The 19,931-nt window shown below is 36.9% G+C and overlaps 1 pseudogene; it reads right to left on the bottom strand.

Moving 5' to 3' along the window:
- Nucleotides 1–19,358: 19,358 nt before the first annotated feature.
- Nucleotides 19,359–19,476, bottom strand: LOC148953955 (U5 spliceosomal RNA; annotated as a pseudogene).
- Between the last annotated feature and the right edge of the window lie 455 nt (nt 19,477–19,931).

The following is a 19,931-nucleotide window of genomic DNA, read 5'->3' as shown; positions in this document are numbered from 1 at the left end:
ATAATATCTGTGGTGGATCCGTGGTGGCAATATAACCTCTGATTTTGCTAGAGCTTACTTTTGTGAGGGTCGCACATGCATTCATGAGAATCTATCGAACCAAAAAAAGGTCTGGACAGCCTTTCACGCTCTTCAAATCCTAGGTTTACCAATTATCTCTGTTACTACTGCCACTGCTCACAGCTCACTGCAGCACCAAGCCACTTGGTGCCCACATAGTTACACAGACCCCTCCTCAATCCCAATCTATTTAAAGCCTCCCTCTTAATATCCACCCAAAATGTTCCAATTTCCTTTGAACCCTTCCTTACGACCTCTTTCCATCCAATTCTGGGACGACCTGCTTATCGTTTGGCCCTAGATGGCTGACCAAAATGACGATCTTCGGCAATCTGTCATCCCTTATCTACAAAGCTTTTCTTAGCCATATCAAACTACCTCTGGAAAACATCAAATAAATCCTCCTCCGTCTTTTAGAGCGCCCACGTTTCAGAACAATACTTGAACACTGTCATCATTAGTAGCTTCAATATTCTAATTATGGTTCGCAGACTTATCTTCCAATTCTTCTAAACTTTTTCAACTTTGAAAAAAACACTCTGGGCCTTGGCTATACTAACTTTAAGATCTCCCTTGCATCCACCATCTTTTCAAATAACACTACCTAAGTAGGTACAGCTATCCACTTAATCGATCTTCTCGTTACCTAACATCAGCTCTTCACCTTCACTTATTCCCAGTCTAAGCAACTGAGCCTTAACATTAATTTTCAAGCCTTTTCCTCCATCCTGAGCTCTCAGAGCAATTAAAAAAAATTCATTTGCCAACATTTTTGTCTGGGATATTCTACATAATCAAAGCCTAGGAAAATACGGCATTGGTTATAACTAGATTGTTATACCTGCAGAATTGCAACATTCTATAACTATTAGTATTCTCTATTCTTAAACCGGATTTACCTAGGATAGGATACCATCTATCCCTATTTCTTAAAGCCTCGCCATTGAACTCCCCTAGTGGGGAGCCCCACCTGGGATCCCGTGTATTTGTTCCTGTTAACTATAAGTAAAAATCGTCTTAGTCACTACTACCTCCATCAGTTAGTTCTGCAGGGGCGTGTGCTACTATGACTGATACAGTGCATTTTTTAGTCATAAAATGAGCAACTATTATTCTATTATTAATACCTTCCCAATCTAAGCAAGACATAGCAGCTTCGTTATTCATCATAAGCCCTACTCTCTGCTTATGCACCCTATCCTTCCTGCCTGAATAAACAAATTTGGTATCACCTAATTTCATGTTTCCTACCAATGAGATATGAATATATGAAACTCATAACAGGTCAGGTTCAAAACGTCCGAATTTGTCAGTCAAAATGTCAGTACAATAGTTCTTTTCAAAGTTTGAACAGTCCAAGTTCAAACCAAGTTGAGGCCGTTATAATGGCCTCAGGAAAAGCAATGAGGCCCAAAACAGAGCAGGACAGGGACTAATACATCTTCTCAATTCTGCATGAAGCGCTTAAATGGGGTTATAACCGGACAGCGAAACGTCCCTGAGAATTCCAGTATGAATGGAGGCCTTGTGCAATCCTGGGAACATTTTGGCCATAACATGGTTTCACACACTTAGCGATGCTTTTCTATCAACAAGAGTCGAAATCTTGCACAAGAAATCTCAAGCCTATTACTCCAAATCATTATTATATTCATACCTATAAACTTTATACTGTTATGGGGAGGCAGGTCATATAAGATACCTTAGCCAAGAAGAGGTTTTTCAGCCCAAAAACTTCGACCAAAAAAAAAAGAAAACCCAGAAGAATTATCCATCGATCAGAAACCAGTACAAATGCTGTGTTGTTTACTAGGCCACAATTTCATCCAGAGGCACTACTCCTCAAGATCATTCTGCAACTTCCTCTTGCAGTCACGGTTATGGTTAGGCAAACTTGTTTAAGGTCCGACCTGACGCTACTATGAGGTCACGCAAGCAGGATTTCCCTTTTGGAGATATGGACGGAGGAAGGAGCTTATAACTTGTGACTTTCACAACGCTGGAGAATATTCTATCATTCTATTAGCATAAACATATTAGCTAGGGGAAGAGGCTCGTAATTTTCTCACGTTTACAGGAAGGGATAGGGTTGAACTACAGAATGAATTAGATCCTGATGTCAACAATATTGTTAACATGCGTTTTTGTTGTTTACAATAGCTTTGAGATTTTTAGCGTTTTGACTAGGAATTGCCTGGCGGTGTATTTTTATTGTTTGTAAGCCCCGTGAATTATTTTGAATTCTTCTTTCCTTCAAAACGTGTGGGTCTCTACTTAAAAAGGGCTACTTAAAACCTTTATTACAAGGTCGGACTCTTTATTTTACAATGGGGAACGACATTTTGCTGTGATGCAATACCTTTTGTTACTTAAGAAAGGCACTGGAATTCAAAATCTTCGTTTTAAAGTGTTCCCGTAAAAAAATTCTACGATCGTTATATCAAACAGTTCGTCGTAACGAACTGTAAGTAAGGAACGACTCGGTCCGATAGCAGCAGAAACTCCAAAGATCCGAATTTTGATAAAAAATTGATACATCAAAAGAATTGACTTTTTGTTCTGGTTAAAAAAAAAACTTTTTATTTTATTTTATTTAAAACATATTCGTAAACTACCGGGTGGCCTTATAAAATAAATCATTGTTCACAGCAAAAAAAAAAAATTGAACTTTTATAAATAGCAGACATGTCTGAGAGTGCTAGAAAACGCTCTCATCAGACATGTTCTATGTGGAAGTTAAATCTCATCTAGATCTCACTTCTTAGGTTTTTTTTTGGGGGGGGGGGGCTGTTCCGGTCTTTTCTTCCATTGTGAAAATGTTCTGATCGTAGTAGGCCTAAATGCTGATTAGTAATTTAAAACTTAATGGATTTTACGAGTTTGGAATCTTACGACCCGCACCTTGTACCTCGAGGGCCTGCCCTTTGGGGAACATTCCAATGTAGCTGAAACACCAGTATAGTGCCTCAGATCAAACCCCCTTTGGTGACGACCTCTGCAATCCCAAGGACAAGATTTATGAATGCAAAACAACACCTCAGATTTGGTCTCTGGGACGTCCGCATAATGTCTCAAGCTTCTAAGACTGAGCAAGTGTTGAAAGCCCTACAAGATTATCATCTCGACCTTCTGGCTATGTCAGAGGCTCGATGAATAAGTTATAGATAAAAAAAAACTGGACAGAAATGTGACAATTATCAATAGCGGATCCGAGCAAACACCTGAATTTGGAGTTGTCCTTATGATGACAAATCAATGATGACAAAGCATGAGAGACTGACAGTAGCAGTATGCTACACTCCAACCAATGACACCCCCCATGAATCAAAAGACGAATTGTGTAGAGCACTGAACTCCGTAGCCAAAGACATACCACCGGCATGACATAGCATGTTTTCTAGGAGACTTTAACGTGAGAGTTGAGAACGGCCAATTGTTCTCTCCACAAGTCCTCGGTGAGCATGGCCTGGGCCAGTGAAACGAAAATAGGGAACTACTGATTGACTTCAAACTCCTCAACCACCTTCTAATACGAAGGACCGCATGTGTCTGCCCAGATGTAAAATTAGATTGAGCATTGTCTCTTGAGCAAGAAGTAGAGGTTAAGCTTACTTGATATTATGGGTTACAGAGGAGCTGACGCTGGCTCAGACCAAAACCTGATGGCAGCAAAAGTCTGCTTCAAATTAAAAAGAAGTGAAAACATAGAAAAAGCTCCCTCAAACCAAATCTTTGACTAAGATATACTGCAGTGAGAGAATTCAAGCAACCTTTTAAGTTGGAGATGAAAAAAAAATATTTGAAGCCAGGTCATAACCAGATGATGCCGATAGCTAAAAACATGGGAAGGCATAAAGCTCTGCTTTCACGATGCCGCAAAAGCCACCGTTGGCTAGTGCAATAGTCCAAATGGTCGATGGTTCTCTGACCAAAAATGGGACAACATAGATTAAAGAAAAAACTGAAAGCATTACTTACCTAAAGACAAGTCCCCGACCATCAGATTTTCAGAAACGAAGAATATAGAGCCACGGATAAAGCAGTGAAAAAGAGTGCCAGAAATGATCAGAGAAATTTGATTCAGCGGAAAGCAGCACAAGAGGAAGAAGCTGCAAAGAGAGATGACTTAAGAGCTGTCTATAAAATCGCCAATGAGACAATTGGTACATAGACCAATATTCAACATACATCGATAAAAGATGCCTCAGACATCCTGGTAACCGAGCAGTCTGTGGTGAACGAAGTCTGGGCTAGCCATTTTGAAAAGCCGTGGAACAGACCTCCATCAGACAATCTCCCAGGGTTTTTAGCAACAATTTTGTTCTCTTTGGATATTAACACGGATCTGCTGGCATCCATCGAAATTACAGCAGCAGCAGCAGAAAAAATAAATTGAAAAATGGGAAGTCACCCGGTGAAGACCAAATTTCTGCGGAAATGATAAGTGACCATTCTCACATGCCTTAATTTCTGGACTGCTGTATTTGCCTTAATCTTGGTGACAATCAAGCTACCTTTTGACTGAATAACAGTAACCTTGTGAGGATCTTCTAGAAAGGGGACGCAACCCTCCCAGGCAATTGGCGTGGAATCTACTTTCTTTTTTATAATCAGCTAATTGCTGTCACACATTTTACTGCAGAGAATCAGTTCAAAGCCTGACAAACACATGCATGACGAGCAATATTGTTTCAAACCAAACCATTCTGGTGAAGTTGTAATATTTAATATACGACTACTGAAGAAAGAAGCAGAGAGTGGTGATCAATGATCTATTTAATATTCATCGATTTTGAGAGGTATTCTGCTCAGAGGACGCCCAGGGTAAGTTAACATCTTACAGCACTATAAATTCCTGGAAAGGTAGTTTTGCTGATCATTACTCTCTATGAAGACTGTGAGTGCTATTTAAAGAAACCAAGCAGCCAAACCCATTTCTTCCACATCTTTTGAGGATTTTAAGCAAATCTGCAAATTGTTACCGCCAGTCTTCGTAATTGTAATTGACTGCATAATGCGAAGCATCAGCAAAGATGGCACCCTGCTGAATCCTGAAGTACGTCTGAGTGGTATTGCCTTTGCTGACGACATTACCGTACTAGAACTGTGCAAGCAACGACTTCAAGAACTCTTAGACCATGGGAGAGAGAGAGGCTACCAGGTCGCCATAAAATAAATATTGAAAAAAAAGTTACATGGCCACAACAGACTCATCCCTGACCATCACTTACGTAGACCTACAGTTAGAGCAATTTGTCAACTTCCAATGCCTAGGAAGCACAATTGAAAATACAGGATATGCCCCAAAAGAAGTACTCACAAGAATTGGTCAAGCTAATGGAGCCTTCTATAGACTACAGAAAGTTTGGCGGTCTCAAATTATCTCTCTAAGGCTACAATTGCGGTTCTTCAATATCAAAGTCAATGCAAGTATTGCTTTACGCAGCCGAAGCCTGGGACTTAATCAAGAACAAGAGAGGAGAATTCTTGGTTTCGAGAACATATGTTTCAGAAGAATTCTCAACATCAATTGACAGCAAAGGGTGACCAACCAATTCATTTATAATAAAACGGGTCAGCCTCTTCTAACAGATGTCATAGGAGTTAGCCAATAGACATACCTTGGCCACGTACTACGTATGGACAATCTCCGGCTACCGAATACAGTGCTCGACTGGCAATCATCGGGTACACGCCGCAGAGAGGCAGACTCCACAACACCATGCGTCCAACATACCCGACAGATTTGTGAAAACTAAACACTTCAATACAGCCTCAGTTGGGAGGATATACTTATAGCAGCAAACTTGCAGGAATATTGGCGGCTCCTTCATGATATTCGGGTTGCCTCCGGAGGCACAGACGGGTCTGAGGTCAAATTATTTTGGAATTTACAGCGTTCAAGTTTTGCGTACTAGAGCACTTGTGAAGTTTTACAGTAATAAAATATGTTGAGGGGGGCTCTAATCCTTTTAAAAGGGTACACACATTGTATATCTTTTTTCCTTTTAATGCCTGCCATCCGACCACCTCCTTACCTCCCTCTCTCATTTCATAACGATAACGAGTCATCATAAGATAGTTTTTAATTTAACCTGTCTTTAATTTGAAGTCTTCTGCTTCTGTAGATACTTGCAAATTCCATATAATTTTGCCATAAAAGAAGAATGCAATTATTATCCTTGCCCCCTTTAATTGAAAACACTTTAAATATTTGTAAGTTTTCGTCGCGCAGGAAAGGAGGATAAATTAAAGAAAATTACTCTCTTATTTCAAACTTCCTTTAAGCTATTCAGATTTGAAGCTAACAAAAACTCCATAAAGTTTACTAAAATATCAGGAAATATTCAAAAGCTAATTAAATGTCTTACAACTTGTAAAAAAAAAGGCAGGGAGTTTGCCTCTACATGAAGGGATTAAAAAAGGATTAGGTCATTGAATAGTTTGTTAAATGTTTGAATTTGGAGACATCATATTTTGGAAACAAAGGGTTCAACGAAGATCAAATCAAAATGAGAACTTTTCTTCTACACTTTTCATAATTTAGGATTTTTTTTATCCTCAAAGGGAAGTGGATTAGCCCCCTCTACATAATTTTGGTGTATTATTTTACATGTAATAATTTATTACATATAATTACATAAACCTACCCTCTACATATCTCTAGCATCTGAGGAATGGCTCAGGGTATTACGTTGAAACTTTCAAGGCATGTTCAGGGGGGTGTTCAACTAAATGAAAGGACGCTATGTCTATCCATGCTGTGAAAAAGGCGCATCTGCAGTATTTTAGGTATGGCTACGAATATTAACTTGAAGCTTCAAAGGAATGTTGACAGGGATATTGGACTAAATGAAAAGACAGAATTTGTCTCCAGGTTGTCCAAAGGGCGTATCTACAATACCCGAAGATCCGCTAACGGTGTCAAGTTGAAAACTATCAGGGAATATTGAGGGACATGTTGACATAAACCAAAACACAGAATGCGTATCGAGTTTGATAAAAGGGTCTATCAGCAATATCTGAATAACGGCTAAGGATATCAGGTTGAAACTTTCAAGGGATGTTGAGAAGGATAATGAGCTCAATCAAAAAGACACTATCTACATCCGGATTGGCAAAATGGTATAAGTGTAATATCTCAGGAGCGGCCAAAGGCATTATCTTGAAGCTTTTAAGTCATATTGAGTGGGGATGTTTAACTAAACCAAAAGACACTAGAAATCAGAATCAGAAACTATTTATTAATGACAGCTTTCATAGTCGTACATAAAAATCACAAACTAAATCTCGCTGTTATTTACAAACCTAGTCCTAAAGCATTTTGTTATATGCACTGGTAAAAACGGCACGAATGGACTGCTAAAACGAGTAGTTCTGCTATTCACTGGCACTAATTGGTTCTTCTTTCTGGTATTTACCACTAAGTTGGAAGCAGGGGATAGAAAATGTCGGTGCTTGGGGCTAGCAGGGAGAAATTGCCCGAACACACGTTATCAAATAAAACCTGCTGTTTTTAAGAGTTTCAATCTTTAAATACTCAAGAGCAGACTTATAATCTACAAATGTTCCTCTAAAGATGATTTTAACTGCTGTTTTTTGGACTCCTTCCACATCATCAATTAGTTATTCAATATTATGAATCTGAGGCCCCCAAATGGGACATGCATATTCTAATATGGGACGTATGTAAGTAAGATATTCCGTTTTCAGCTGATTTACTGGAAAACCCAAGCGGAGCATTGAAATCAAAGAGTGTAGTGCACAGTTTCCTTCCTGGACTAGCACTTGAACATGAGCACTAAATGAGCAATCAACACAGAAATTAACTGCCAGGACTGTAGCTGACGATACAAGTGGAAACCAGGGAGTTGGGCAAACAAGATCTTCGTTCAGCGGATTAAATCTCACAATTTTGGTTTTGCTTTCGTTGATCTACAAACTTTTTGTACAAAATTCTTCCTCAAATTATGTTTAAAGATCAGGGCTGAATTGGGGCATAGCTTGGGTTGTATCTACTGTGAACTTAAGAAGCGCAGATAGATCATCTACGTATTTGAATCAGTCATCCATGTTGTCCGTACCATAATTAATTACTGCAAGGAAAAGTGGAGCGGCCAACTTGGTGCCTTGAGGGGCTCCACATGTAATATCTTCCGAGTCAGAGGCAAGATCACCGGGAAAGAGGGCATAGAAACGACTGTACCGGAAACGCAGGAAATTAATAACTAGCAGTAAGATACATTTACGTGCACTCTTAAGATTCTTAGCAGACAAGAAGTGCTTAATCAAATCAAATTCTTTCCTGTAATCAACAAGGAGCAAATCAACGACAGTGTCTCCAGATTTGAGTCATTTTATGATCATGTGATAAAAACTAACTATGTACAATGAGGTACTACACCCTTTTTAACAACCGTATTGGTATGGGACAAGTGAATCTGCAACTTGCGACATAAGCTCACGGTAAATAAATGACTCAGTGACTTCGGCAAGATTCAGCGTGATTGAAATAGGCCTTAATTGATCACAGCCTTGGGATGCTTCACCTTTGGAACGACAAGTACATAATATTTTTTTCAACGGTGGGGGAACGACTGATCATTGAAGCTCTGGTTAATGACCGAAGTTAGAGTTTGGCAAGAAATATAGCGCATTCATGCATAAATTTTACTGGCAACTCGCCAGGATAGGACACAGAGTTATTTTGCAGTTTCCGTATCTCCCTCTAAACTTCGTACTCAGATATTTGCTTGATTTCATCGCATTCGCAGTCTTCTATCAGACCATTCAACTCAACTTCACTCAATGATGGATACGTGGTACAGATTTCGGTAAAGAAAAAATTGACTTCTTGTGCTGATATCAAAGTCCCATTTGTTTTCAGCATCCGTAGCTCACTACTAACAGATTTTCCGATCATATTTTTGACTCCCAAATGCCACTTACGCGAATCAGTATCAAGCAGGGGGGAGGGGCAATTTTCTCAATAACATACTTCTTTTTAGCATGTATACTGACACTCACAGTGCGGTTCCGTAATATTTTTGCAGCTGAAATACACCCTGAACTATACAGTTAGCATCTAAGTTTGATCAATCGCTTCAGGTCTTTCGTGATCCACGGCTTGTCAGATTCAAAAACTGGCACTACTTTAGTCGGGAAAAATTCATGGAACTTTTCGAGCACCAGGGAGTCGAGTGTTTCAACCGTAAGGTTCGAGTCAGTGATTGATCATATCTCTTCGAATGAGTCCACTGACCAAAGGTACATATAAAGTCCCAGTTCAGTGGAAGAACTGTCACTTTGCTTCTTTTCGGTTTCGGCATGTTGTTCTTTGCTTGTATCATGATTACAAACTGATTAGTGGTTTTGTATGGGCCCATTGAGAGGGGAGGACTGTAAATTTCACTGCACGTTGGTAAATATCAGGTTTAAGGTACTGCCACTTTGATGGTTGGGAATGTTCACTACTTGTATCATATCAAGCGCATTAGATACCCACTGTTTGTTGGTCTGGCTGAAGTCACCTACAACGATAAAGGAAGGAGCCACATATGCAAGTCGGAACTTATCAAGGCAGGATTGCAAGTAAATCACAAGCTCCTTTCTGTTTTGGTACTTTCAGGATAATAGACAGATGCCAATATTAGGCACGAAAACTTTTGGCAGTTGGGAAGGCATACCGCCTCTACGGCTTAGGCCTCTATCACGGCGGGTGTTAAAAAAACAAGTGTAGTCTTTGATATATCCGGCATCGTTTGTAATATCCCAACATTCAGTCAGTATTACTATTGGTACGCTGGATTCTTGTAAGAAGACTTCTAGTTGGTTCATCTTGTTAGTCAAGGAGCGAGCGTTGTTCACGAGAACAGAGAGAAGTTGCGGTTTGGAAGACACAAGTTCAAGACATAAAACAGGAGAAGTTTTGCTGGAGTCAGCAGAAACAGTCACATCAGCATACCACGGCGTAAGAGTTGGTGGGATTTCATAGCATGTCTGACAGTTTAATGTTGCGAGCCACCGTAGTGTAACTTTCTGTTTAGTCTTTAATCTGCTCGATAGATCTGAAACATGCACTGGGATAAAATGCCCCTTATTCTTTTGCCTCCGCGCTTACCTCTGCGTGTGCGTCTGTAAGTGGTTTCCGGCTACGTCACAACATTGCCATCTGGTGGCTTTTTGAGGAGTCCAAATTGCCATAGAGTGAGGAATGTAGATGGCGTGACTATGTGCTGAAGTGAATAAAGTCCGCAAATCGTTGATTTTTCGATTATGACTTGCATAAATACCGCACCAAAGAAAGTCAAAAGAGTCAAGTCTTTGATTACTTATATTGCCAGGGCAAGAAACTAGGAACACTAGCATTAACAAGCTAAACTAGGCATGGATGCAAAGCAGCTATTCAGCGCTTGCTACACCATCTCAAAGTTTTCAACAAAGTTTTACTATGTTTATGAAGGTTTGTTATAAGGGCGTATCTGCAATATCTGGGAAAAAGCTAAGGCTATCAAGTGAAAACTTTCAAGAAATGCTAAGGAGGATGTTGAATTAAATCAAAAGATACTACATGCATCCAGGTTCTCAAAAGGGCATTTTCGTGATATCTCAAGAATTGCAATGGGTATCAGGCTGAAACTTTCAGAGAGTGCTGAAAAAGGTTTTGAATTGCATCAAAACAGTTGAATACTAAACTTGAGAGTTTAAAATTTTATAATGTGGAAGATGGTTGGAATAATTTTAGAAAAATAATTTGTGAAGTTGCTGAAGGTGTCGTAGGGAAGAAAGCTAGGACTGCAGCTAAGAATATTAGTGAAAAAACTTTATGTTTAATTGAAAGGAGAAAAGACTTGTACAAGAATTATCTGAGTGATAGAATTATCTGAGTGACAAATCATATGAAAACAAAAGGAATGAAAAGAGAGTGGAGAAAGCATTAAAATATGAACTAAGGAGGTGTGAAGTGGAGGCCATGGATAAAATTGTAGAGGATCTGGAAGATGCAACTAGACGGCATAATAGTAAAATATTGTACTGGCATGTCAATAAATTGAGAGGTAGTTGTCAATCCAGACTTGGCCCAGTTAAGGTTAGTAATGGGGCCAGAATTATTGATAAGAAAAGAATTAAAGAGAGATGGGCAGAACATTTTGAGAATTTGATAAACCGATATAGAGTTGCAGTTAAATATATAGAGGAAAATAAAAAAGTTTGTGATACCTTGGATGTGAGGGAAGATTTGTTTTGCGAGGAAGAATTAACGACAGTACTAAAAGGATTAAAAAATAATAAAGCTCCAGGTGCTGATAGGGTAGTAGGCCTAAATGAGTTTTTTAAATATAGTGGCTCTGAGGTTAGAAACAAGTTACTGAAGATTATGAATATGATTTTTGAAAAAGGGGAAGTACCAAATAATTTTAGTATTTGGCGTCAGTATCGTTTTGGCGTCTGTTCAATGCAGTGCGATTCATTCCAATTTGGATATATTTAACCCATACCGTAATTGCAGCGAAAGAGACGGTCAATAAGCGACAAGTTGTTCTCCTTGTGTTTTGTTAAGTAGGGAATTGTTTTAGTGAGGAAAAAAGAAAGGGGTAAAAAGGAAAAGAAGAAAAGGGAAAAGAGGAAGGAAAAAAGGGAAGGAAGGAAAGGAAGAGAAGGGAAAAAGTGAGGTTTTTTCTTTCTTTTTTTGTTTTTTTGTGTAAGGGATATGTAATATGGGGAAGGCAACAGTGTGTTTCAGTTTTAGAGCAGTACCAGAAAATATAGCCTAAGAGATTTTAGAGCTGGAATTCATCGACGGCTAAAACCTCTATAACTGAATGCTGGATATATCTGAGTGATAGATTCTGATGATTTAGAAAGCTTAGGATAGTCTGTGTCACGCTGGCTTCCCCCATTATTGCAGATACAATGTGCAAACAATGGAAAGAATAAGACCTAAAATTTAATTACAATAAAGAAAAATATCCTGTTACGTACGACAGAGCAGGGAAAAGACCAATTGTGGCTACTCTGAGGCGCCTACCGGGCGAGGCAACAGAGCAGGATATCGCAGCGGTCCTTGCAGGCTATGGAGAAGTTTTAAATATCCGAAGGAAAAAATACGAAGGAATAGGACTAATTGAAGTTTTCACTGGCCGAGCCACAGCTTTGATGAATATAACAAAAGATATTCCTCCATCAATCATGTGGAAAAATGAGAAAATATTCGCTCGTTACGAAACGCAACCCAAATTGTGCTTTATCTGCCATGAGGCTAGCCACGAAGCTGAGCACAGCCCAAAAAAAAGAAAGACTCGAACTGGATTACTGGTTTGGAGCCAAGAGAACAGTAGATCATTAACAGATCACCCCAATTTCCCCCACTACCACCAAACCCAACGAATCACCCAAAGCAGCAAAACTTGCGACGAATCACTCCAGTAGATTCAAAAACGCCTGATTTTTGAACTCCAGAGATCCAAAAGCTTTCCCCGTCACAAGCAATAGATACAGTCCTACAAAATGTAGGAAGTTTAACCAGCGAAGAGACCACAAACCAAACAGAAGCAATTCCGGAAAATACAGAAAACAGGCTAACAGAGCCTAAAGGGAAGTAACTAAAGAGAAACCAAAAAGAGAAATCGAAAGACCAATAGCGAAAAGAAAAGGAACAGAAAAGACTGAATGCAGGGTATCAGTCCTTCCTGCCCCAGAAAAGAAAAAGGAAACTCCCAAAAGACAACTAAGCAATTTTTCACTAATAGAAGAAGGTGAGAGGCATGAAAAGAAAAAAGGGGCAAATTATACCTACAAAAAAATGAACTTGAACATAGGAACATTGAACTTAAATGGTTTAAAGCAGTTGAAGCGGCAAGAAATGTTTTTAGATTACCTAAAGAGATCAAGCTGGGACGTCCTAGCCCTACAAGAACTAGACACTCCGAAAATAAAAAACTTACAAAAGTTACGATACATGCTTTTCACCGCAGGCGCAACACATGACACAGGCTTCATTATAAAAGAGGAATTAGAAGTGAATCCAGAGGATTTTGCATACGAGGAAGATGGTACAATATGTTCTATGAAACATAGTGGAATGACCCTTGTAAATGTGCACATGCCATCAGGCGCCAATAATGCAAAGGAGAGAGTTTTTGTAACTGAAACAATACTACCAAAGTACACACCATTAAATGGAAAAATAGTCTTACTGGGAGATTTTAACTGTGTATTAAGAGAAGACGACATTTTGGCAAGAAATAAGAAAGTTGCATGTAGACATATAATTGAAACGCTTAAAAAATTTATTCAGACTTACAGTTTACTAGATGTATGGATAGAAAAAAATAATAGCATATCTTTTACAAGAGTGGGAACTCGCAGCGCAAGCCGTATTGACAGAATTTATGTAACATCCGGAATGGAAAAATTAATTAGTCAAGTGATACACGAACACGAACTTTTTCTGATCACTATGCTGTGCGAATGATTGTTGGAAAACAAACAAAAGATCAAATAATAAAGCCTGTTTTTTGGAAGCTGCACCCAGACTCGCTTAAAGATATGTGTGTAAGGAATCAAATCAAAGGAAAAATCCTGGATTTTATGGAAAAAGAAAAAAAATCAAAAAGTAAACTGTGTAAGTGTTTTAATATAAAAAGTTATAGCGCAAATTAAATAATAAATATAGAAAGGAAAAAAAAAAAAGAAGTACTGACACATGAGTGTCACTTGAAAATAGTTCTCATACAACTTAAAGTGGAAATAGAGGGGAATGAAAACAGCCCAATTATCGAGCATCAGGATATTAAAAATGAACTAAAAAAAACTAGAAAATGAGCGTTTTGAATATTGGAAAAAAACAAATCGACTAAGCGTAATCTATGAAGGTAAAAAAATGATTATTTCACTTATCCAGACAGCATTAACAACCAGAGCAGAAAATTTCATTACAATGTTGAAAAATGATGATGGAAAACAACTCGAAAAGGAGGAACAAATTAATTTGTAATTCCGGGACTGTTATCAAAGTAACCATAAAAGAAAAAAGGAATCTGAGCAGTGGAGGGTTTTTTTACAAGGTATCTGCGTCACAAATGAAGTAGCCGACCATGAAAATGAACTTTTATGTGAGAATATTACGGAACAGGAACTAGAACAAGCTCAGAAAGAAACAAAGAGCGGGAAAGCCCCAGGGAAGGAGGGCCTCGGATATCTGTTTTACAAACTCTGTTATAGTGAAATATGTGAAACGCTTTTAGGGGCGATGAATGAAATGATAAAAAAAGGAGCAGACAAAAGCCAAACACTAGCAGTGATTACTTTAGTCCCAAAAAAGGAGACCAAGAGAAACTGGAAAATTGGAGACCGATTTTGCTACTGCCCTGTGATACTCGATTAGTTTCGAAAATATTTACTTATCGTCTACAGAAGATTATCGGGAAGATAATAGAAGAGACTTAATACGGTGGGATAGGAGGCCTGAAAATACAGCATTTACTTAGAATTCTGAGAGATCTATGCCTGGAAAAAGAAGAAGAGCTTTTAAAACGTGAACTTTTGTGGGTATTAATCTGCATGGATTTAATTAGAGCATATGACTCGGTAGAGAGAGAAATATTATGGATTTTGATGAAAGAGAAATTTTCTTTTTGTAAAGAGTTTATAAATTTTTTTAAGAACCTATATATAAATGCTACTGGCCAGATTGTTTTGTATGGAAAAAAGACGAGACCATTCCCCTTTGAAATTGGTTTAAGACAAGGAGACCCGAGCTCGTCGTATCTTTTTGAGATTTACCTTGATCCTTTAATAAAATATATTGAAGCACGTATTACAGGTATACCCATTCGCGAGGCAAAGGTACTCAAGTCAGCGGCTTATGTAGACGACACAACTTTCTTAGCGAATGGATCTCAAGATGTACTGGAAGTAACTCGAGCCCTGAGATGGTATGAACAACATTATAAGTTAAAGATCCACAAGAAAAAGAGCAACATGCTACCTCTAAGTGATAATGAAAAATGGAAAAAGAGCTTGGAAAATTTTTCTTGGTTACCAGTCGTGACGTCGACGAAAATACTTGAAGTATTTTCTTGAAGTTTGTTAGCTGGTGCCACAATGGAACGGGGTTCCCTAAATCAGAAGCGGCACCCGGCAAAGCGACTAGGCAGATGTTGAATTAATGTTTGTTAATTGGTTTTAGAATGCCCGCCCCCCAACGAAATTTTCGATGCATTAAATGCTCAAATTTATAGTTTAATTGTTATGATAATGTAAAGTTAAAAAAATTTCTAGGGTTTTTTTTAGGTTAAAATTTCTAGGTGGTACATAAATGTAGTTATCAGTTTCGGAAATAAAGAAGTTAGTACCACTGAGAGGAGAGGAGGTGGGTTTATTTAAAAATTTAATATTAAAAAAAAAAAAAAAAAAAAAAAAAAAATAAGATCCTGTTACTGGAAACGAAGAGTATTTTTATTTATTTAACTACTATTATACTTTTCTTTGTCTTTATTTTTCAAAATATTTTATGTTTCTATTTAATTGGTTTAAAATGAAAATAGAAAAAACAATACTAATCAAATGTAATCAAAATTATTTAATTTTATTATTATAGTTATTAATAAAAATGCAATAGTAGGTATCATTAGTGGTAAACTTTAGCTCTGAAAAAGACGACTCAAATGTTATAAATTTATTATATATTTATTTTACGGCCGGAAAAATTGTCGTGTGTGAGGTCTAATCTGAAATATCTGAAAAGAGGTGATAACTCTTTTGTCCTGTGGTACTTAGACGAAAGCCCCGAGAGACTGAGCCCCCTGGATTATTGAGACTGTTAAGTCCCTTGGAAAAGACCTAGCCTAGGATGCTGAATCTCTGTCCATGTGGGACTCTGCTTTCTTTACCTGAGAATTTCTTTTCTTTTCTGAGCCTCGGAATTACACAAAATTGAAAAATGGGGCAAGATTTTACCTCAAATATTATTGTTTATCTATTGCAAATGGAGGGGGTTAATCTATTTTACCACGCCTGAAATATCCACAGTTTAGCTTAGTTTTTGTTCCGAAACCAAACCGGTTTTAACTAAACATACTTATCTGGCTAGAAAGCTGCCTTGATCTTGAAGGAGGTGCTCCCCGTGTGAGTCCTTCTCTGTGCTCTTCAGAGTGGCTGGCCCCAGTGATGCCCATCACGGTTAGTAAGTCAACAGGTTAATGTTTGGAATCGGGGTACAGCGATTTTGTTGATTCCTTTCCACACTCAGAAACGTGTTCGTCGGTTGGCCCGTTAATATGTCGTATATGGATTATTTGAAAGAAAAAAGTCTTCTATATAATTTGATGTAGTTTTGACAATAATTTGAACTGTAATCGTATCCGTGTTAATGAGTGAATAAAAGTATTTTTTTCTTGATAAACGTATATTATTGATATTTGTAGGAAGACGTGTGACTACGCGTCATATCTTATTTGAGATTTGAGAATTTACATAATACTAAAGTTATATACTGTTATAAAAAAATTATATTTAATAATTGTATTTTGTTTTTGTTATTATTATTATATATAAAATGATTTTATCAATGACCATTCGACAACATGAAATTGAATTATAATAATAACTGATTGAATTCATGATAAAGGGTTTTTTCGAAAATGATGTTCAATTATTAAATGCTTATTTGTATATTTAAATATTATTAAAATAAAATTAAATATAGATATAGTAATTCAAAAATTATATTCTTAAAAATAGAAATCCTCTTTGTCAAAATACATTTCATCAAGTCAATTACGTTGGCAAAATATAAAAATGAAATTTATTTACTTATTTTAATCTTATTTGAATATTTAAATACTCAATTACATTACATATATTGTTTAGAATGATTAATGACTCTTTTTTTTATTTTCTGCGGGTGTATGGTTAGTTCAATGTCAGTGTAGCGGACCCTGACTGGATGCCTATTTAATATTTTTCCTCATCATATGATTTTTGCCCGTATTTACTTGATTGAACATTTAATTCCTTATTGCTTTCAAACCTTGTTAAAATAACGATAAAGATTTACTATGGTTTATTTTTATATATTTAAGTCGACCCTAACAGTTTTCATAGCTCTTGCATCTCCTCGCAGGGTTGCCACCGTTCTTGCATTATCACCAACTTTGGTGGTTTTTTCGTTTGGTTTTTTTGTTATAGGGTGATTTTTCTTTATTTCATGTGTTTTTATTATTATATTTGGTGATTTTACTATTTTTACTCAACAGCTTCTCAGAAAAATGATCAAAAGTATCATGTAAATTAGATTATATATACTCACGTGTAAGAGGCTTTAATATTTACTGCAGATTAAACTAGCAAGTCAAGGGAGATCACCAACATCCGTACAAATTTTAGTATTACAGAAGTAAATGTAACAGAGGGCACTCACGGGATCTACGACGCGGGTTGTTTGGATTCTCTGGATCTACGAATTTTGTTGTAGGCTCAAAAAAATATATTTTATTATTTATATTTAAGCCTATATTCAAATCCTAACACTGAAGTAGGTGGGGCTATATACTTATTTCTAGTCATCAACTACTATAATAAGCAGAAATGGGATATACTCTAAATAAGGAAATAGATTCTAGCTGAGGGGCTTTATGCCATTTTGGAAAATAGATTCAATAAAAGAAAGAAACTTTCAGGAATAAATTCAAGCCCTAAATCATGCCCCATGAAGATGCATTTTAGCTTCCATTTCAACTTTTGGACTTTTTCTAAATCTCGAGAAATAGCAGAGAAATTGTTCTCCATAATCTTTGTGGGTCTGCTTTCGTTTCAAACTAGTCATTTAGAACACCCCTATAATGACGTTACCTGGATTTTATTTTTTTTTATCATTTTATTTTAGAAGTTAAAATGAATTCATGAAAGTTTAATTCCCATAACCTTACTATTTCTAAGATAGCAAAAGTCCCTCCACCTAGAATTTTACTGTGTATTTACCCATTTTACACTTGTGTTTGTCTTATTGGAGATGTAGGCAAAATCGATATTTTACAATCTTCATTGTTGGTGCTAAAACTACTAACCTATACTATTTACAAGAGTTTAGAGTATAGTAATCTCGCGTTAGTTGAATTTTTAACTTTAAAGTATGTTCAAGTTGAAGACTCTGGACACAGGAAGAAAAGAGTATTTAATATACTGTATTGTTAATTAAACTGTAATGTAACAATTTGTTCGTAATGAAACAGTTTTTGGTAACGAATTGTAAGTAAGGAGGGTTGCAGCTCAATAATAGCTGACACTCTAAAATTTTTGAATTTTGAGATCAAATTCCAAAAACAAAATTTTGATATAAATAAAAATATCAGAAGAATTAGACTGTTATGCTGATTCCAAATATATAAGATTCAATAAGTTTTTGTTTACCCATCGAAGGCAAGAATACTCAGAAAATCTGCCTGATTGTCGAAAAAAAGCATGAAAGAACACACAACGGTACCGGACTCTTCATGAAAATTACTACATCAGACTCACAGTTGCTCTGAAGTAAGCAAAAAATAAGTACAACAACCCTTTACTGTTATTGAGGACAAAGGAAACATTTTTTCCGAAATCCACCCATTTTTTTGAGCTTTGTCACACAATAATCATAAAATCAACTGTGGTCAAGGAATGCTTTTTAAACCAATTTCCTCTTTATCTTTGAAGTCTAAAAATCTGCAATTTCTGGGAGTGAACACTTTAAATAGAAACTGTAATTAGCTCTGTGAACAAAACTCGTAGGCGTGTGAGATTTTAAAATCGTTTGGTATGAAAAATGCTTTTCTTTGTTCTGATGAACGCCAGAGACCAGTGACAAGCATAAATTCATCTAAAGATGTAAGTACCAATAATAATAATAAATTAACCTAAAAATAGGTATTAAAATATATCGATATTAAAAACGCTTGGCTATAAAAATTACTAAACAGAAAATATTCCTATTTGGTAAACTAAAGTCTTCACTGCCAATTTGCCTTTTGGTGATTTTTTGGTGATTTTTTAATTACCCAAGCAAAATAAACAGCAACAAAACAGTGAGTCTTTATCAGGTAAATTTCTTTAACGAAGATTGAATTTTTGTTCATACATGACCAATTATCCTGCATTTCCAGGGTTACTTGTCTGACCACTAATAAGACCGTTTCCTCAAGTAGTAAACCTACTGACCTCTCATGTCATATACGTCTCGTGCAACGCTAAGGGGAAGTAAATAAGTAATAGGGCTTGTCAGAAAAGTAATATTGGGATTATCAGACGTACTACAAGAGTATAGGCTAATCTGCCTTCCTGCATTAATAAAATTTGTTAAGGCTCATCGAGTTCCCCTCCCCAAGGTAATCTTTAGTAAAAGACGGAAGATTAATTGTATATGAGGAGCAGAATTATCAAAAAAAGGATTGAAAATGGATTGTCAAAGAGTTTAATAGAATACGAGTAAGACAGTTTGTGGCTAATATAATTTGGGTTGCAGAACTCAAATTACATTCTGTAAACGTAGCAGTTTGTTTTTAGACTTTTCTAAAAAGAAAAAAATATTTCCCATAATATTAAAGTTTATTTCAAATTTTAATGGTAAACGGAAAATTTTACAGTCAAGACTTCGACAGAATTGTCCCAAATTTATCGAAGAAAGCACGCTCATTTGCAATGAAAATTGTCACTCCGCCTGTTGCTACCACTGGTACTGATCAAGAGCGTCAATTTATGGAATACAGGGGGCAAGACCGGATGCAGTGCCTCCCTACTCCGATATTTGTGTCCGACTTGTTAAAACGTAACTAAATGAATTTAAAAAAAAATTCAAATTTATTTTTTCAACTTTTATTTGTGCTCGTTTATTAAAA

Source organism: Artemia sp. Qi Xiang Cuo, chromosome 3, assembly GCF_049724085.1.
Source record: "Artemia sp. Qi Xiang Cuo chromosome 3, ASM4972408v1, whole genome shotgun sequence".
NCBI lineage: Eukaryota > Metazoa > Arthropoda > Branchiopoda > Anostraca > Artemiidae > Artemia > Artemia sp. Qi Xiang Cuo.
Note: the sequence above shows the minus strand (reverse complement) of the source record. Positions and strands in the feature narration are given on the sequence as shown.